The following is a 22046-nucleotide window of genomic DNA, read 5'->3' as shown; positions in this document are numbered from 1 at the left end:
AAATGGACTCCCTAATACGACAGGAGGAGTTTCATGAATATACAGCGATGGAAGGAATTCTTGCTAGGAAGCTTTCTAGAAAATTTGTCACAATATTTATGTCTTTCAAATTTACCAATTCTTTGTCTTTTAGTTCTAACATCTGGACATTTAAAAAAAATAATTTCTGGAATTTATTTTAAAGTTTCCATTGGATCCTTAATATTTGACATCAAAATTTAAATTTCTAAGTATTTATTTATTTGTTTTTTAAGATTTTATTTATTTATTCATGAGACACAGAGAGAGGCAGAGACATAAGCAGAGAGAGAGAAGCAGGCTCCCTGCAGGGAGCGCGGTACAGGACTTGATCCCAGGACCCCAGAATCATGACCTGAGCCGCAGGCAGATACTCAACCACTGAGGAACCCAGGTGTCCCTAAATTTCTAAGGATTTGTTTTTAGTTTTAGAAAAATTCCTTTTTGGAGTATGCTGTTCTTTTTCCTCAACTTAATATTTACTTTTTTCCTTACAGATGATGGAGTAGACATTCTCCAAAATGAGCTTTGATGATTCTTGTCTTCTGGTATCCATACCCTTGTGTAGACTCCTCCCATGATGGATAGTGATTACCCAGTATGATGAGAAAATGACTTTATGACTTTTGAGGCTACTCTATAAGAGATATAATAGTTTCTGTGTTGCCTTCCCTTGGACCACTTGTTCTGGGGGTCACTAGCCATCCGAGTCCTAAGGACATTTGAGTAGCCCCAGGAGAGAGCACATGGGGAGAAACTGAGGCTTCTTGTTAAAAATTGATATGAACCTGCTAACCTTATGAAGGAATCTTCCAGCCTCATTCAAGCCTCTGGATGACTAAAGTTTCAGACATCTTAACTGTTACACCATGAGAAATACTGAGCCAGAACCACATTGCTAAACTGCTCCCAAACTCCTAACCCAAAGAAACTGTGGAAGATAACCAATGTGTTTTTTTTTTTTTCCCCACTAGATTCTGTTTTATTATAGAATTCCCTCTTATTCTTAACGTTTTTTGACTTTTTAATGTTACTTCATTAGTATTTAGGGAGAAAAGGAAGAGACAGGTGTGTGATCTCTCTACTGTTTTTTTTTTTTTTTTAAGATTTTATTTATTTATTCATGAGAGACACAGAGAGAGAGGCAGAGAGAAGGCTCCTTGCAGGGAGACTAATGTGGGACTGGATCCCTGAACCCAGGATCATGCCCTGAGCTGAAAGTAGAAGCTCAACCACTGAGCCACTCAGGCATCCCCCTCCCCCTTTTTTTTTTTCCTCTACTGGTTTGAACTAGAAATCAGCTGGAAGTTTTATTTTTTTAATTGAGATATAGTTGACATATACCATTATATTAGTTTCAGGTGTGCAACATAATGATTCCATATTTGCATATGTTGGGAAATGGTCATCACAAAAAGTTTAGTTAACATTGTCACCATACAAATTTTTTTGTTATGAAAACTGTATTTACTCTCTTACCAATTTTGAAATGTGCAATACAGTATTATTAACTATAGTCACCATGATGTACATCATATCCCTATGACTTATTTATTTTATAGCTGGAAGTTTGTACATTCATACCTCTTGATTCCCTCACTCATTTATTGTTATTTAAGCCACTAAATTTTAAGATACTCTATTAATCATCGCTAGATAACTAATATGGATTTTATTAATTTCAGATTAAAAAGTTGCTTTTCTGTGTTTTTTCATATTTTGAGTTCTGCTTTCTATTTTGTTTGATTTGTTATCTCCTGTTTATGTTTTTTTTTTTTTTTCTTGACTGACAGTTTATATTTAGGAGTAAAATATTAAAAAAGGTGAACTAAAAGCTTAGTGTTCACTGAGTTCCTATAAAATTATAGACTTTATCACATTTTTAAAAGATACTTACCTATCAATCGTTGTCAATTTTATTCTCTGGCTTATCATTTCCTCAGAGAGGAGTCTTTCCAGTTTCTTAGATGGGAAGCCTGATGTAGAGCTAGGGAAAGACTAGGATTTTACAATTTTAACTTTAAAATGTTTAGTTAGTATCTGCTATTTTGGTGTGGTGCTTTACCCCTGCCCTCATCTAAGCCCTGTTTTCTCTTATTCAGAGTAATTCTGGTTCAGTCTCTCAAAAGAATCAACTTTCTGTTTCCTGCTGGAATGGAGAAAGGGACCTAGAGATACTATTGGTTTCAGACAGCTCTTCATCTGTCTTTCATAGACAGCCAACAAACTGGAAGACTGTCCAAAATGAATAGTAATTTTACTCCTAAAGACTGTCAGGCACTCAGGTTCCCTCTATCTTGTTGATAGAACAGAAGGGATCTATTACTGACAGGAAGAAGACCATTTGCCTTTACTGCTCCTGATACTTTCAGCTTTTTCTTCTCTAAACCATTACCTTGAATTACATACATTCAATCTCCAAATAGTTGTTCACATATCTTGTCCACTCCCTCCTCCTTTTGCTTCTGTATATCTACATTATATCCCCTAAATGTTATTTTAGTGGATTTGGAGAACAAGTAAAAACTCATGCGTTCAACCATCCATTTAAATTGGAAGGTACTTGCTACAGATAACACACCTTTACAATCTATATAATTGTTCATAAAATACTGTATATGTAAATCTTTTCTCCTTTCATATAGCTTTGCAATGAGACACATTGTACAGTTAATTCTTATTATGCACAGTAGTTATGTTCTATAAAGTTGCCAAATACTGAATTCACAAATACTGAACCACTGCCCCAGGGGAAATAGATACATATAAATATATGTGATTCACATAGATTATAATCTTAAACCCTTTTAAAAACAACTCTCCTTACTTTTTTTTTATTATTGTGTAAAAGACAAAATGGGGTTCAGGAGTGTTAAGTGACTTGCCTAAGACCTCCCCACTAACAGGTTCCAAAATTAGGATTCAGTCCTCATCCCAGAGCTGGAGCTTCTTGCAGTTGAATTCACTGCCTGCTACTATTTCCATTTCCCAGTCATCTCTGCATGACAGCTGAAACAAGAAGGTAGAGCAGCTACTCCTATCATCTTAGCTGAGAATGTAGATGCCAGGTGACTCAAGTGTTTTGCTGCTGTAAGCATGTTCTCAAAAAAAAAAAAAGAAAGCACCACAAGTATTAATTTTGAGGTTACAAATAAATTTTAGGAAGTAGATGAATTCACAAATATGGAACCTGGGAATAATGAGAATTGTCTGTAAATTGTTGAACACTTCTACTTAATAATCATATATGCCAAGACATGCTGATTCATGTCCTACACATCAGTGGTCTAATTAAAATGTAAAATGCTACGTCTGCTACCATTTATATATATATTTTTAAAGATTTTATTTATTTATTCATGAGAGACACAGAAAGAGGCAGGGACATAGGCCTAGGGAGAAGCAGGCTCCACGCAGGAAGACCGATGTGGGACTCGATCCCAGTTCATGCCTTAAGCTGAAGGCAGACGCTCAACCACTGAGCCACCCAGGGATCCCACCATTTATATTTTCAATGATAAAGGAATTTTGCTAACTCCCCAATCTGCACTACCTTCAAGTATAATGTTTATTATTCATTATCTGAAATAATGTCTTCTAAAATGATTGTTTATGACTTCCTAAAGTTATTTTATTCCTGAAGGGATAACATTTTTATATATCCATAACTTTCATACCTAAATCATGATAAATTTGTCAAAATACAGTAGAATATTGAGTACTTGTTCTAGAAAAAAATGTGGTTAGTCTACCAAACAGAAAATTGCTTTGAAAATGACAATTTTCCATAAATTATAACATACTGAAAACTTGAGTTTATGAATTTCTAGTACAATATAATCTACTTTCCAATCCTATGGCTTCTAAGTCATTTTGCGCTATTTGTGTAAAATGATCATACTGTTTTATTTTCTCCAGTTCATACAGATTCATAATCTACATCAATATTGGCATCCATCTCACTACTTATTTATGACAAGTCTTGATTGTAATATTTATATGACTGTTTTTATCACTAACTTTTATCTTTTCTCAAGTTGCTTTTGGGTCCATGCTGTTTATGTGCTTTTCCATAATTCAATAAAAATACAAATTCTAAAAACATAATTTATAACTGACTACAGTAAACTGACCCCCAACCATTACCTGAGATGGAACTAGTCACTAACCTGATAATGAAAGTTAAATAAGACACACACACGCACACACAAATTTAGAGTATAATAAAAAACTTAAAAATATAAAGATTATTGTGACAACAACAATATTTCTGAGAGAATATCAATGAAGCTGCAAATTTAAATTTGTGAAATGCATGTAACCAAAATAATTTCATAGTTTTTTTGAATGAACTACTTATGGTTTCCCTGAGAGACCATCAGACACTTTGAGACTTTTTTTTTTTTAGGTTATTATTTGATATGCAAACTTTGGAGTTTTGGTTGAAAACCCCAATTTACAAAATATGTATACAAACTACTTTCCGGGGGGGGGGGGGGGGAGAGATAGATTTTCTTTTAAAGGGATAACAAGCTCCAGACACCAATTCTAACTATGAAGAGTGTTTTAAGTTTGAAAGTAATTACTCCATATTACAGATGTAAGACTTCTTTAGATAAACAATGAAACCATTCTTACTCAAATAAGTGGCTCCCCAAAACAGATCTACAAAGATCACCATAGGAACAAGTTAAAAGTATAGATTCATAAAACACACTACCAGAAATTTTAACTCATAAAATTGGGGTGGCTAAGGAATCTACATTTTACAAAACTTCTTCAACAGTTCAAATACCAGTGATATAAATTATAAGGAATTAATTGTTGAATGCTTGCTATGGTGAAAAAGTATTCAAGTCATTTTTAAAATCTGCATTCCATATGTATTTGTTTTCTAGAGTGACCATAACTAACACAAACTAGTTGGTTTGATTTTCTCAGAGTTCTGAAAACTAGAAGCTCTGGAGGCTAGAAGTCCAAAATCATTATGTCAGCTGGGTTCTGTTCTGTCTGAAATCTGTAGTGGAATTCTTCCTGGCCTCTTCCTAGCTGTTGGTTTGCTGAGAATCCTCATGTTCTGTGGCTTGCAACTACCTAATTTTCCAATCTCTGCCTCTCTCATCACTTGACATTCTCCCTGTGGGCCTCTGGGTACACAACTGTCTTGTTGTAAGAATACTAGGCATATTGGAACAGAAGCCCATCCTACTCCAATGTTACCTTGTCTTGACCAAGCTAATTGCATCTGCAATGACCCTATATGTGTCCTTATTTGGACCTATATAACCAAATAAGGTCATATTCTGAGGTATTGGGGGCTAGGACTTCAATATATCTTTTATGGGGGAACACATTTCAATATATCTTTTATGGGGGAACACATTTCAAACCATAAATGATGCCTCTAGAGCATAAATAGTCCCATATCATGCCACTCCACCTCGACAAAAAGAACATACACAATAATTTCCCTGAACTTCTAAATAGCAATATTTATTTTTTGGTTGAACAATCTTTGAAAAGAGAGTGCCTTTAAAACTGAGAATAACTTACGGGTCATTTAGCTTATCCTTTTTATTTTGCAGATGGGGAAAATTGAAGTCAAGAGACAAAAGAGATTACATAATTTGCCCAAGGTCATATAGCTAATTAGTGGAACAGCATAGGCCAGAACACCAGCCTTTTGACCATTAAATAGGCCAGTTCCTTCTCATAATACAATTTTGTCTGTTGCTATAAATTTTATTATTTTTTTGTTTTCCTAAAGCAATGTTCTCCTAGGAATATTTGTCTTGGTTTATTCAATTGCATTATTTGCAAATGAAATGTGTTTTATTCTCAATTTATTCATATAATCCATCCTCATGGAGGGTTAGAAAGTAAGATAATACACTATCAAAAATTGTTTCTATAGCAAATGTCTAACTAAATATCAATTAGTATTTTAGTATTATTGTTATTGTGTTGATGTTATTATTTTAATAATTGACTGACACAATAGCATCATAAACCTTAAAGTATTAGGAAAAATTTAACAAAAAATGTGCAGAACCATCTTAATGAAAACTAAAAAACAAAACCAACTAAACAAAATGCTGAAAAATTAAGACTATTTAAGTAAGTGGAGATATATACAATATTCATGGATTAGAAGACACTAAATTGTTAAGATGAAAATTCAATCCAAAATGATTTTTAAATGAACATATTTTCAATCAGACCCCAACAAGACTGGAGAAATTGACAAGTGATATTTATGAAAATGGAAAAGGCCTAGAGACATAAACAATGTTGAATTTTTAAAAAGCTGGAAGATTCAGGCAGCCTGGGTGGCTTAGGGGTTCTGCCCCTGCCTTCCACCCAGGGCATGATCCTGGAGTCCCGGGATTGAGTCCCACATCAGGTTCCCTGCATGGAACCTGTTTCTCCCTCTGCCTGTGTCTCTGCCTCTCTCTCTCTCTCTCTCTCTCTGTGTCTTTCATGAAAAAAATAAATAAAATCTTAAAAAAAAAGCTGAAAGATTCATGCTATCTTATTTCAATATTTACTGTAAAAATTAATTATTTAAAAAATTAAGTGTTATTATAGGAAAGAAAATAGATATAAGAAACAGAATAGAAAGTTGATAAATAGATTTAATTGGGCACCTGGGTGACTCAGTGGTTGAGCATATCTGTCCTTGGCTCAGGTCATGATCCCAGGGTCCTGGGATTGAGTCCTACATTGGGCTCCCTGCAGAGAGCCTGTTTCTCCCTTTGCCTCTCTGTGTGTGTCTCTCATGAATAAATAAATAAAATCTTAAAAAAAAACAAAAATAGATAGATAGATAGATAGATAGATAGATAGATAGATAGATAGATGATAGATAGTTTTAACTGTTTTTGAACAAAGAAGCCAAGCAATTCAATGGAGAAAAGGAAAGAGTTTTTAACAGATGTTGCTGGAAGAATTTGAAAAAGCTATTAAAAGTGAATCTAGATCTCTGCTTCACACTATACATAACATCTAATTCAAACATGATTATAGACCTAAACAGAAAAGCTGAAACTACAAAGCTTGTGAAGAAAACATAGGAGAATATCTCTGTTATCTTGGATTAGGCAATGGTTTCTTACAAGGACCCAAAAGGAAAAAAAAAAAAAAAAAAAACATAAAATAGTAAAAAGATAAGTTGAGTTTCATAAAAATTAAATATTTCTGCTTGTTCAGACATACAATATAGAAAACAGAAAGGCAAGATATAAACTTATTAGTTACTAATATAAATTAAAGAATAAATTTAAGAATATAGAAATATAAAGTCATGAGAAAAATTTCACAACAAGAATGGCTAAAATTAAAGAGATTGACATATACTACTACATGGAAAAGAATGTGAAATAATTAGAACTCTCATATTGCTGATGGGATTGTAATGAGTGTATCTCTATAGTATCTCAAATAGGTACAGAGTCTATCACAGTATATTCATGTTGACATTATATTAGCTAGAGTGAAATGTAGAAACCTATCATTCTGCTCTTTTGCCTCACTTGTTCACAATGTGATTGAATTAAATCTTTCTTACATATATTTAAAACCAAAACAGTGTTAAATTTTTGCTTCAACATCAAACAAAATTTGTAACACTCAAGAGAAAAGGGCAAAAGTATTGCATTTGCCCCAATTTTGTTTTTTCTGCTATTTAGTTTTTCCAGAATTCTAAGAGTTCTTGTATCATTTCTTTCCTGTTAAGGGAACATCCTTTAGCCAAACCTTTAGGGTAAATCTGGTGATAAGTTCTCTTAGATTACCTTCATCTGGGAATATCTTAATACCTCTTTCCTTCTTAAAGAATATTTTCTCTGAATATGTAACTTGGAGTTGACATTTCTATCAGCACTTAAAAAATATAGTCCCACCTCCTCCTGACCTACAGGATTTCTGATGAAAAACGAATATCATGTAATTGTTTTACATTTCTAGGTGAGTTGTTATCTCATGTTTGCTGTTTTCAAGGTTTTTCTTTATCCTTATTTTTCAAAGTTGAATTGCCATATGTCTTGGTGTAGATGTGCATGTGTGTGTGTTTCACTCAGTTTCTTGAATTTGTAGGTCTAGGTCTTTTGTCAAATTTGAAAGTTGTCAGCCATTATTTCTTTAAGTGTCTTTTCAACCCTGTAAGTTTCTTTTTTAGCTTCCTTCTCCTTGCCTTTGGAATTCTGATGACATAAATATTAAATAGTTTGTTATAGTTACACAGGTCACTGATATTCTTTTATTTTTTTCTCCTCATTTTCTCTCTCTTTTTCAGTTGGGTAATTTCTCCATCTTCAGATTCACTGATTTTTCCTCTATACTCTCCATTCTGCTGTTGAGACCATCCATTGAATTTTTTTATCTTGCATATTGTATTTATTAGCTCTATAATTCCCATTTGACTTTCCCTAGCAGTGAAAGAGGAATAGGACCTTAACAATGCCAAGTGGGGGTGGGAGTGGGGTGGGGCAGGAGGGCAGGGTTGTGAATGTTAGAATAAGAAGAGACTAAATTCTAGCTCACTACTTAGCTTTCTCTGACATCACCCTAGCAAGAAGTTAGTGCCTTATTAGTTCCTGGTAAAAGTGAAATTCTAGGCTCCTGACTAAGCCTTAGCTTTTAAGGATGGAACCACAGTTTTATTTATTTATTTTTTTTTTGTGGTATTGGCTGGTATAGAGCAGTCAACATTTAACAATATTGTCTTGCTATGTTGCACTTTTCTTGCTCTTTTAGCTAGAAAGAGCTGGCTTTTTTTTTTTTTTTTTTTATCAGCACCCATTGGCATTCTGGGTTGTTGCTTCTTCACCTCCAAATCTTGGATATATGAGGCAAAAAGAAACCCTAGGGAACTTACTGCCTTGTTCTTCCTTGGGCCCCCGGTCTCTAGTTATTTTGTCTTTTTCTCTCTACATTTAAAGATTATTCTTATGTTTGCTTTATTGTATTTTTAAATTTTATTTTAGAGAAAGAGAGAGCATGGGAGCAGGAGGAGGGGCAGAGAGAGAGGCAGAGACTTTCAAGCAAACTGTGCACTAAGTGTGGAGCTCAATCTCACCACCTTGAGACCATAAAGCCAAAATCAAGAGTCAGATGGTTAACCAACTTAAGCCACCCAGGTGCCCCATCCTTACGTTTGCTTTATATGCAACATCCAGGAATTTAGATATAATTAGAGGGAGGAATAGCGGAGAATATATCTACTATCTTCTCAGAGATGAAATCTCAATTCCCCTCTTTTGAAAATAGGACTTGCTGGGGACACCTGGGTGGCTCAGTAGTTGCGCATCTGCCTTTGGCTTAGGGCATGATCCCAGAATCCGGATTGAGTCCCACATTGGGTTCCCTGTGGGGAGCCTACTTCTCCCTCGGCTTATGTCTCTGCCTCTCTCTCTCTCTCTCTCTCTCTCTCTCTTTCATGAATAAATAAATAAATCTTTAAAAAAATGAAAATAGGACTTGTAGAGATTGCCTTTACCTCTTGAAAGCCTGATAGAATATGATAAGTTTTAATTATGAATTTTGTTTTTGTGTGTATGTATGCATATATGTATTTAGTTATTTATTTTGTAGAAAGCCTTTCCAGAGTATTTGCACTACTAGCATGCAATAATATGAAATAGTAGAATATATTTTGTATTATTTTTAGAAGTTTAGAAAACTGAAATTTATGGCAGGCAAATCTAAAGAATATTAATGATTTAATTCATATCTTTTTTTTATTTATTCATAGAAACAGAGAGAGAGAGACAGAGACATAGGCAGAGGGAGAAGCAGGCTCCAGAGAGAGAGCCTGACATGGGACTCGATCCCAGGTCTCCAGGATCACACCCTCAGCTACAGGCTGTGCTAAACCTCTGCACCACTGGGGCTGCCCTCATATCTTATTTTCAAAGAATGTACCTACGTTGATTTATATGAGAATCATAAATCAATGATTTAGAAATACCATCAACTAAGGAAATCTAAAGTCATTCAACCATATACCACTTTTGTATCTAGACTCGGGCTACAAAGTAATACTAATTCCAATGAATGGGGATTGCTATATTTGGGGGAACTAATTTTATAATCATTTTTATACTTTTAGAGTCATTTCACAATGGCAGGCATTGCACATCTAGTGGATTATAACAAATTAAAAAAATAAATTGACTAAATAAAATATAGAATATAATTAGGGCATTGGGATGGGTTAAAGACAATTTTCTTATTAGTTTGTTTAAATTGTCTTTCAAAAATTAAGATTTACATACTCTGATGTAGTTAACTTTCTCAGAATTCTTTCTCTGTTATACTCACAAAGGTAAAGTCAGCTACTACTACCATGCCTCACATCCCTGTCTTTCTTGCTCAACATCAGAATTGTGGGCACTGTTTTCTTGGCATTTCTATTACACTTATTTCCAAACTGATCTCTGCTTCCTCCTTTACAACACTGTATATTCTCCTTACTGTCAACTGTGTCTTTCTTTCCCTACTTCACATACTATATCCCATTCATCATACTCTTAGAACTCCCTAAAATCACCATCTTACAGACAACCTCAACTTCCTTGTTCCTTAATCTTTCTGTTACATGGACTGGCAAAGTTCAACCCTCAATCAATCTGACTGTCCATTGCCACTAGTTCTTCATTCAGGTTGCTGAATGCTCTTGAGGAAAATCACTCAGTTGTATGGATTTGTGTCAGTTCACATTCATTGTCTGAAATTTCAGGTGGAGATCGTATGCTGTTTGAACTATGTATTATGGGATTCCTGGGTGGCTCAGGTGGTTGAACGTCTGCCTTCAGCTCAGGTCATGATGCTGGGGTCCTGGGATCGAGCCCCTCATCAGGGTCCCTGTATGGAGAAGAGCCTACTTATCTCTCTCCCTCTTCCCTTCCCCCTGCTTGTGGTCTTTGTCTCTCTGTCAAATAAATAAATAAAATCTTAAAACAAAAAAGAAATACGTATTATATTTGTACTCAGTTCCTAACACAATGTGTCATACATTCTAGGCCCTCAAGAAATGTTACCTGATGGATTAGATTTCTTCTGCCAAATCTTACTTATCTAAAGCTATTCTATCATAAGCTCAGTACGTTTCACATTCTTCAACTGTGAGTTTATTTTTAAAACATTTTTATTATTGCATCTAATATATTAGAGAAAATTTTAACATAAATGACCTTTGAATAAGACCAATAATTGGTTTTGGTTGTCCTCACTTTACTGATCACTTTCACTCCCCTTGTTGCCTCTGTCAATCAAGAAATTCACAAGGCAGTTCCAGACTTGCTGGCATTTTGGTCCTCTGACTTGCAGCACATTATACCTCTAATTAAGTCTCTGTGTTATTTTAGTATTTTCCTTGTTTGGCTCAATATCTCTCTTCCTTTCAGGTTAAATGTTGTAAACAGAAAGCAAGTATAATAGCTGCCCAATCAAATTATGGAAGGAATGCTGAAAAGGTCAAAACAGCAAAACACACTATGGTAATTTATGTAATGTAGAATGCATTAAAATTTTGGACTTCATTTGCCTCAAAAAAATGTAATGGCAGGATAGATATGGCATAGGCTATACAGAATGAAGTCTTATCTTCCAACTAGCAGGAATTTACTCACCTTTGTTGTTCCCCTGCTCTGGGAACATCTTTCCCCTGGTCAGAGGGAATGTCACTTCCCTGCCTGCTGGCAACCTCTCTAGTTCTCCCCTCATCATTTGTCCTAAGAAGAGGAAAGAGCAAGCTAAATCCTCCTTGTCTTGTGAACCCTCATAGACCTCATGTTCTTTCCTCTGTGTCCATTTCTTTCTTTTACAAGCATCGTTTATGAGGCTGACAAAGCTTTCCTTATTTAGTCTCTAGTGATATATGATGTATTGGCTTTGGCATGAACCATTTAAACAAAAACTAGTACTTACAAATAGAAGCAGAGAGGGTCAGAGTATTACCATTGCCTACTAAACTGACATGAATTTGGAATGAAGTGACAAAAGACTGTCTGGTTACTCCTACCAGGTATTAGCTTTTGAATACAGATTTAGTAAATATGTTGTTAAGGAGCCATGGTGATATACTCTAAAATAATTAAAGCCACATATTTTCCTGATTCTCCTTATTCATTTGATACTATAGTCATCAGGACAAAGATAGAGAATAATTTTGCTATTTGAGAAAAATTCCTTTATTGATGGAAAGTTTGAATCAGGTGTAAGATATGCATGGGGACATCTATTATATTTGCCTTGGTGTGGCTAGCTAAATTATAGAAAGATAAATTTATATATACATTAACCAAATGAAATACTTTGCCATTGTTGATTATTGGGTTCATCAGGAAACTGGCTCTGAGATGGAGTTTAGTGCACAGGATGTTTGTTGAGGTGGGTCCCCGGGATCAATACCTGTGGAAACAAGGAAGGAAAAATGGTGGTCAGAAAGAGAAGACATGCTTCAGTCCAGCTTTACCTGAGCCCATGGACAGCTTTGAAAATTGAATAGGCTTTCCAAGTTGACCTCAATTTTGGTGAGGGAGCCCGACTCTGTATCCCCACATGGACTAGTCTGCATACAGGTTGTCATGGATGGGGCTATCCTTAGACAAAATCACTCTTTGCAACAGGGGCAACATTTGAAAAACCTAACAGCTGAAATACATCTGCTGACCACACTCCAAAAAGTCCCCTTTACAAGTCCCTCACTGACAAACTGTCTGGAGGGTTCTCTGCAGGTAAGTGTAGCCAAGAGAACATGTTCTCTCTCAGGGGCTATGGATAGTGGATGTAATCTGTGTAACATTTGATTGATTGCTCAAAAGGAAGTAGCTGCACCCAAGGAGATGGTCCAGGGGATGAGAAACGGCTTGAAAACAGCTTCGTTCAGACATGTAGATGGGCTCGATTCTGCAGGGGAAGAAAGGGAAACAAATGGAAAGAACCTGGGTTTCCTCAAAAAAGGACTTCACAGAGGCATGATGCTTTTCAGTCTGAACCCCTCTCGAACTGCATATCTGAGAACAATAACTCTTGTTTGAACTAATGTATTCTGTGGTTTATTTATAATCAACTTTGTCCTTCAAAGTACAATAAGAATATCTGGAAGTGAGGTGCTACTAGACAAAAACTAAATCACATGGCAAGGCATCACTGTAAGAAGGTGAAAAGGGATGACATGAGTTTTCTGGCTGCAAAGATGACAACTTCTATTGGGACACAGCGAAATACTTGTAAAGCTATCACCTGTGATAATTTCAATGGCAGACCATATGCTTATAAATCTGTAGCTTTACTGGAATTTGTTTTAAAAACTCAGACAAATGATGTGTTTGGCTGCTCTGTTGTTTTAGCAAAATTACTGTTAAAGAGAGCTGAGATCAGACAAGAAATGATAAGTTTTGCAATTCTATATAGAAGAAAATATAGCACTGCTAAGAGGCAATCTCTGCCTACAATCAGCAATCATATTGACTGAGCAAGCGTTATTTTGGGCCCTAAAAGTATTAAAATACCAACTGCTTTTTTATCCTAAATAGCAGAAGATGAGATTGTCACTTGCAACCTATATCTCCAGACTCCAAACTAATCTCTTTAGGCAGAATAAGGAGTCTGTGATAAAGCTCAGACGGAGGTGTTGTCTTATCATCCAACTGCATCCTTTCAAGGTATCTTCCATTTAGATGCCTTCACATCATTGGCGAGTGGATAAGTCAAGCCCAGAACCAGTAAAGAGAAGAATTGGTAGGCTTGAGGTATATGTTTAGAAGAAATCTTTGGGAATGGTCACTTGAAAAAAACAAAAACAAAAACAAAAACAACCAAAAAAAATGACTGAAACAAAGATGACAATCTCAAGTTTTTTGAGAGAATTTTATTGCTAACGAAACCAAACCAAATGTCTGGGTTACCAAAGCCAGTTATTTGCATATAGTAGACTGATAGATCATACTACTACATTTTCTATTAGTACAGATACAAGTTTGTACAAGTACAAATTAGTACTACATACAAATTTTCTATTAGTTTATAGATTATCAGGTTGCAAAGTGTCATATTTAGGCTTAATGGAGATGACTAGGCTTCACTAAGACATTCTAAACTGAGCCAGATGTGATAAATTGTGGAATGAACTGCATATGGGAATAAGGAAGGACCCATGCATTTGGGTCCACTTATTCACCACTGCTCCAAATCCATTCTTCTATTACAGTAGATTTTTGCTGAGCACATGACTGTTGAGACATTTTCCAATCTCTCTTGCAGTTAGTTATAACATTTTTTTCTTCAGTAGAATGTGAGAATGAGTGAACATCCAACTCACTTGTTAAATGAAATTTATTTGAATGGCCTTTTCTCTTTCCACAGGCCACAGTATAGAAGAGCGTTGACTTTCACTCAACAATACAGAAGAGAATAACACGTTGGCAATGGCAAAGCAGAAATGTGAAATGAAACTGGAACTTGGTTTACTTCCTGGAGCAGAATCATCTGAACCTGCCACTAATCTCCAGACTATGATGAGAGAGAAAATATATATACTCTTTCCATGTATAACACTGTGTTTTTAATTTTGTTTTTTATAATAGCTGACCTTATACAGCAATTAATATGTTAGCAGTTTAATTTTTATACAAATGTAGTTATTTATCTTTTCATATATAAAGAGGCTTCATACTGGGCACCTTTTTTCATGATTTTTATTGGGACAAAATAACAACAGAGAGCTTTGTCCAAAGATTTGTTTTCTCTCAGTGAGGCAAAAAAAAAAAAAAAATAATAAAATAAAATAAAAAAATAAAAAAAATAAAAATAATATGCTAATTTTCAATGAAATGTATTAGGCCTAAGTAACATATACAAACACTATTAGAAGAAGAAAAGATAGCAGTTATGTAGAAGTTTTGAAATTCAGAACAACTTTCCTGCCACTGCTACATTCTGTTCTGAGTGATTTGGGATTTGGAGATATCCATAAATACAAATCAATCAATTCCTCTATCTCACTTACTGGATACATCTGTGAGTCCTTAAATATTAAGGCTGTAGCTATGGCCATGTGACTACTTCACTTTTTTTTTTTTTTTTTAAGTGGAAGAAAAAAACTCTTAAATGACATTATCAACTTTAAGAAATTCAAAATATCTTCATTGAAATAGAAGAATTGAACTCCATTAAAGCAGTTGGTTAGATTTGTTCTGTTCTTTGTTGTGCTTTCATTTTATAAACTCCCCACCAGTTTATCTATTTTCTGAAGCACACTGACAGGTGATACATGCCTCAAAACATACCCCACGTGTTCTTTGGAAGTGGAATTGGTGAATAAGTAAATATATTACTCACTCTTCAGCAGCCAGTGATTAAACTTCCATACCACCATTTATTTCTCTACATGTGGTAATTTACTGAAAGATCTGGGATGCTATTCAGGTAGTTCCTTCTTCCCCATTTTGGTCCTATATTTCCCAAGGACATTGCACCTATATGTCATACTGACCAAAATTTAGAAAGTGCAGGCAGTGAATGGATTATTATGTGAGACTGGGCCAATTATTAACATAATCCAAACAGCGTTCAATTTTGCCTTACAAACTGACAGGTAAAATGACACTTCCAAAATTTTCATTATTAAAGCTGTGACTTCAAAAACGTTAAAAACTGATGGGGCACCTGGGTGGCTTAGTGGTTGAGCTTCTGCCTTTGGCTTAGGTTGTGATCTCAGGGTCCTGGGATTGAGTCCCACATCGGGCTAACCGCAGGGAGCCTGCTTCTCCCTCTGCCTGTGTCTCTGCCTCTCTCTCTGTGTCTCTCATGAATAAATAAATAAAATATTTAAAAAATTTAAAAATGAATAACAGAGGTTTTTATTTTTACCTACTTCACACTAAACTCAGGATGCTAAGGACCATTGAGTTCTATTTGTTTCTGGGGAACAAATTTCAATTTTTAACCTATTCTCATTAACAGAATTTTGAAATTTGTTTTTAAGCTAATTACTTTTGGAAAAATACAGATCTTTAATTCTATCAAGTGTATGTTGACTCCATTCAACCCTTTTTCTCAATTCAGGATGATATTCATCAATATTACTTTTTCATAGGTGCTTTAAAATGATCATTATTAAAAGTATAAATAGAAGTCAGTTCTCATATAAGAAATGTTATCTGAAGTTGAAAATATAGAGACTAAAGTTGCATGAGTTCAATTTCCTATTGGCTTTCTTTCTCCAGCCTGTCAGAATTTAACCTACAATTTGCACAAAAGACACCAACAATAGCTGGTGAAATATTCGTGCATACCTTACCCTGCCCCTTTAGTTATTTCAACTTGCTTTATTTATTCACTTCAACTTACTGAAAAATATTAGAATCATTTCATATAATCGTGTGAAGTCATCAATTCAAACAGTACCACAAAAATCAGGTATTGTTAGCAAATGGCATTTTAGCAATTCCAATTTCTTAGCTCTTACCTGAAAATGTTTATTTTTTAACACACACACACATTTCTTCTGACTCCCAGAATTGAGATGATTTTTTCATTTGAAATAGATAGCTAATTTATCAAAATGTACATTTGAACAATTTGAAGATAATGAAAAAATACTTTAAAAGATTTCCACATAATTCTCCCACTTGTATGGTATCAGTATTTGATAAATGCAGATAGGCTGTATTATGCATATTTAAATATCAGCTTATGGGGGCACCTGGCTGGCTAAGTCAGTAGAACATGTGACTCCTGATCTCAGGGTTGTGAGTTCGAGCCCCACATTGGGTGTAAAGATTATTTAAAAATCAAATCTTAAAAAAAAAATAATCTCAACTTACTTCATTAAGTACTCATTTGCTTTGAGAAGCTGGTGTTCTCTTAAATTTTCATCTCTTACCCTCTTTACCCACTAGCTCAACCTCTTAGAGGTTCTTTTTATCCATTGTCAGAATAGTTATCTTATTAACTGCATTTAATGTGCTGTTAAAGCTAACCTCTCATGCAGTAAGATTACATGCAGTAATCTCACAAGGATCCACACTCATGCAAGTACCTCACTAGATTTTTTTTTTTTCATGAGAAGCAGGTTTCTGTTTCATGCAGGCCTTGACATGGAGACAGCAGGGCTGTATTAGAACATCTTTACTTGTCACTTACTTCATTGCATGCCAAACAGATAGAGCTTTAGGAATTTTTGAGTTGTGGCATCATTTGGTACATCAAAGTAATAAGCTTGGGTTTCATACGGCAAACATCCTGTGATGTACTTCTGTTACGCAAGTCTCTCCACACAGAGTTACCTTAAAGTGGCTCATTATTTAGAGACTGTGTAAGAAAAGTATTTCCTCTGCACAAGGAAAAAAGTCCCTTTCAGAGGAAAAATTGTATAATGCCTCCCAGGTGTGTAAGAAAGGTGAAAAAGTACAGCTCATCTGATGTACTGCTCGTGACTTTGTAGGCTTATTAGTTCCCCGAACGAAGACTCATCTGCCCTGCATTTCCGTGGTTTAATTTAATGGACAGATTCTCCAATAAAAGTAGATGGAAATAAATGCATTAGACAGCTCATGCAAGGAGCAAAAGGAAAAAGATTTAACCATCAGAGTTTTTATATCTTTGAAATGATCTGTTGTTTCAACCAATCTCGATTTCTCTAGCTTATGCTTATTATTCTTTCATCTGATTCGTATTGCCATCTGGTTCATGTGCAAGTGCAAATCATAAGCAAGAAAAAGCAGAGCTAATTTTCTGTGTCAGCTTAACAAACAAAAGCTGTGCGATATGGATTGCTATCATTAAAAGTATCTATCGTGAAATATTGATCTGAAATAGGTTACTTTTCCAATGTTTAGATATGTGATGGTAATTAGGATTACTTGAAAAGGGGCGAGTGTCAATCTAATGTGGGAGGCTGTATTGATTTTGGAAAATGACTTTGTAAAGCAACTAATATTTTCTACATATTTCTTATGAATTAATATTTAGAATTCTTTCATAGCATAGATTTTATTAACTGAAATATAAGAATTAATAAATGACCTGAAGTTTCTCTTGCATGTGGATGGCTTTATATTAATCCCTTTGAATGGCATAAAATGTAAATTCTAGTTTCAGTGGAAATTTGAAAACTAATAGAGAAAATATGATCAAAGGGAGGAAAAGAGGGGTATCTTTCTGATCGTCAGCTCGTTGTTGATATTTTATGTATCAGAAGTAGGTTAAAATCTCCTATTTTATCATTGTTCCTTGTTCAACAACAACAAAAAATGTCTTTTTCTTCCATAAATAAAATTAAGTATAATAAGATAATACTGATGTAAATCATTAAATTGTTAGGAACAATACATTCAATAATGAAATATAAAACATCTGTTCAAAAAAGGCTTTAGTCTCTCACACTGTTAGAATAATTAAGTTTATTTTGCTTCTGTGCATTAAAAGTAATGGACAATTACAAAGGCACTTTATCAAATAGAATTTCTATAACTTACCATAAAGATTTATGTCCATATATAATGTTCGCATACATAAATATTTCCCTTTGGAGTCAAGTAAATCTCACAGATGGAACAATCTACTCTTCCCGGTGTAGAATTATGTGAAGACAATTCTCTATTAGCATTACAGTTATGTTTGCTTACAAGAAGAATGGAAAATTATCTCAAGAGACTTTTGGTTTTTTAGACTTCCTTGGGTATTAATTCCTGTTCTTGGGACGCCTAGGTGGCTCAGCAGTTGAGCGTCTGCCTTTGGCTCAGGGTGTGATCCCGGGATCTGGAATCAAGTCCCACGTCAGACTTCCTCCATGGAGCCTTCTTCTCCCTTTGCCTGTGTCTCTGCCTCTCTCTCTGTGTCTCTCATGAATAAATAGATAAAATCTTAAAAAAAAAAATTCCTGTTCTTAAGACCTGTATTCCTCAATTACATCCAATCAGGATCTTATGTATTTTTTTAAAGATGCGTTATTTATTTATTTATTTATTTATTTATTTATTTATGAGCGATAGAGATAGAGAGAGAGACAGAGACATAAGCAGAGGAAGAAACAGGCTCCCCACAGGGAACCCAATGTGGGACTCCATCCTGGGAATCCAGGATCATGCCCTGAGCCAAAGGCAGACGCTAAACCACTGAGCCACCCATGAGTCCCAGAGGATCTTATGTGTTAAAAACACTTCAAGTCATTCAAAATAGTATTTATTTCAGTCATTTAAGATCCAAAACATATTATGGTTTTGGATAGGAACCAACATAAGAGCAATGACCCATGCTCTTATGTAATCCATTCTTTCTGAGTGCAATCAGGATTTAAGACTCTTTTTTAAGGAACAGAATATAGCAGAAATGATGAGATTCCAAGATTAGGTCATAAAAAGCTTCTGGCTTTTCTATTGGTTACAGTTTCTTAGTCTCTCTTGGATCACTAACCCTGGGAGAAGGCAGCTGCCTTGTCTGGAGGCAACTCTACAGAGAGAAGCCATGTTCAGACAATAACTACAAGAGTCTTAAGAGGAAGCTTCAGCCACTCCCAACACTTTTGACTTCAACCTCGTAAGACTCTAAGCCAAAAGCTCACACTGGACCATGGCCAGAATCCTGACCAGCAAAGACAAAAACTGTGAAATAATAAAACGTTCATTGCTTAGCAGCTATACTTGGAGGAAATTGCTATATGATGATATATAACTAATACAGATGTTCTAGTAAGTTTGTACATTTTTCTCTTGCTTCTGTGTAGACTCAGAGCTAACTTTTCATGGCTTATTTATCTGGAAATAAGCCACTTTGCATGTGGATGATATTATATACCTGAATCATGATATTTACAAAGGTAAATTCTTAAGCCGAATTAGCTACTTTCTTCTATCTGAACCCTACTGGATTTATGAAAACTAGAACAATACAACTGGGCATAACGCAATATAAATCATTTAGAAAAGCAATTACTATGAGACAACTAGAGAATATTCTTTCTGTGAAGCAAGGAGGGAAGAAGAAACCTACACTAATGCCACAGACTTTGTTTCAGAATAACTCAAATAGATTCTAAAATATGTTCTTATGTGTTTTATGTATGATGTAATGATCTCACTTATTCAGTGTTTCCTTCAGTTAGGAGTTTTTGTGCTTTACTTAAAGTTCTCTATTGCTTTAGGTCTACAACTTAAGACACCTAAATTATGTAATTTAAATGCCCTTGTATATGATCATTCTTGAATGATCATTTTAAAATGAAAAATCATGGGATCCCTGGGTGGCACAGCAGTTTGGCTCCTGCCTTTGGCCCGGAGCGCGATCCTGGAGACCCGGGATCGAATCCCACGTTGGGCTCCCTGCATGGAGCCTACTTCTCCCTCTGCCTGTGTCTCTGCCTCTCTGTCTCTCTCTGTGTGACTATCATGAAGAAATAAATAAAATCTTTTTAAAAAATAAAATAAAATAAAATAAAATGAAAAATCATCTGAGAAAAAGTTAATAATAACTCATTTTATTTGAAAATATGCAAAAATAAAAGTAAGACATACCAAAAAATCCACCTTGCTTTGCAGAGTAGATAAAATGCTCATGTGGATTAGCTAAGAGAGAAGGTCATTTGTCTATTAGTATACTAGATGTGGCAATTTTTTATTTGTAAGACAGAAATGACAACTCTTTACAAAATCTGCACTAAGATAACACACTAATGAAGGAAATGTATTGAGTTTAATGATGAAGCATGACCTTTATGAGCTTAACGGACAAAGCTGAACCCTGACATTAAGCTCCAAACCACTTGAATGTGTAAAACATGGTGTTCATATCTAATTTTGAATGAAATTTGGACTGCCCACAAATGCCTTACACTACTTCCTGAGCCTTTTCATCAACAGCTTGCTAGATTGCATCCAGTTCACCATCTGGAAGTGTCACTTGCTACAAAATAAACCTGCTCCCTGGATGACAGCAGGATACCTAAGCATCTGCTGTTTAATAAGCTACAGCAGAACATCCACCACCAGCACAGGAAGGGGCAATATTTCAAGGAAATGATGGAATCATCTAATATTAGCCCTTGAATGTGCCTTAGGGAATTATCTCATTTATCATTTTTAAGGTGTGTTCCATAAGGTACTAGAACTGTGGGATGATGAGAGGGATCCCATGTTTAAAAAAATAATAAAAAATCCTTGAACCCCAATTAAGTTTAGAAAATTGTGTGCTAATGACGAGAAGTCAGAAATGATAATAATTGATAATGTTTTAACTTAATAGTCTTAATGAGGAAATAAGACATGCAAATAAATAGATAAAGAAATAAGGCATGACATAGAAAACAAAATAACAAAAAAGTAGACCGTCAAGTAGAGGATGAAGCAAATGCAACAGAGTCTGGAAAACTGCCTGTGTAGAGTAACATGCACCAAGAAAGGAACATTATATTTTTTGTTAGTTCTTTAATATCTATTTCATCTTTGATAATTCTGCTGTTTTTTGTTTTATGATAGAAGATGACTGCTACTTCTTTTCTACTTTCCTATATTCTTTTCCTCCTTAATTTGCCTCTCAGATAAAAGGTCAACTTTAGACAGATGTTGGATTGAGTCCTAGATCTAGGTCTCATGATCTGGGAAAATTCTGATCAGGCTGACATTTTTAAATTTTCAACCATAAGCCTGATTCCCTAAGTTGTAAAATGGATCTGATTTTCCAATTCAGAGGTACTAGTCATATTTTTTGTTGCCTTTTCTTAAATTATGAGGTATTTCAAGCATACATAAAAGCAAAGGAGGACACATCATGAATACTTTCATGCCTACTACATGATCTAATATTCTACCATTTTGCCATGTTTAATTCAGATTTCTCCTTAAGAAATAAAACACTAACGATGTAATTTAAGTCCCATTTGTGCTTTTTCCTGATTCCATTTTTCTTTCCTTTCCAAAGAACACAGGGATAGAGTTTATGACCTTGTTTATGTTCAAATTAATACAAAATAACCACAGTCTTGTTGACTCCTTTCCCAAATTTCCCATCTCCTAGGATTCCATTTCCTT

The 22046-nt window shown here is 34.9% G+C and overlaps 1 protein-coding gene and 1 long non-coding RNA gene across 4 annotated transcripts in view; one reads left to right on the top strand and one right to left on the bottom strand.

Moving 5' to 3' along the window:
- Positions 1 to 12213: 12213 nt before the first annotated feature.
- Positions 12214 to 22046, bottom strand: part of LOC144287924 (uncharacterized) — a 398850-nt gene continuing 389017 nt past the window's right edge. For all 3 annotated transcript variants that reach the window (XR_013355747.1, XR_013355748.1, XR_013355753.1), the window contains one exon: positions 12214 to 12429. The gene's annotated coding sequence lies outside the window, so the exon portion shown is untranslated. The remainder of the gene's footprint in view (positions 12430 to 22046) is intronic.
- The window catches only part of LOC144287925 (uncharacterized), a 54602-nt gene continuing 51985 nt past the window's right edge, over positions 19430 to 22046 (top strand). The window contains exon 1 of the long non-coding RNA XR_013355754.1: positions 19430 to 19712. This is a non-coding gene — a long non-coding RNA (uncharacterized LOC144287925). The remainder of the gene's footprint in view (positions 19713 to 22046) is intronic.

Source organism: Canis aureus, chromosome 17 (assembly GCF_053574225.1).
Source record: "Canis aureus isolate CA01 chromosome 17, VMU_Caureus_v.1.0, whole genome shotgun sequence".
In the NCBI taxonomy this organism is placed as follows: Eukaryota; Metazoa; Chordata; class Mammalia; order Carnivora; family Canidae; genus Canis; species Canis aureus.
Note: the sequence above shows the minus strand (reverse complement) of the source record. Positions and strands in the feature narration are given on the sequence as shown.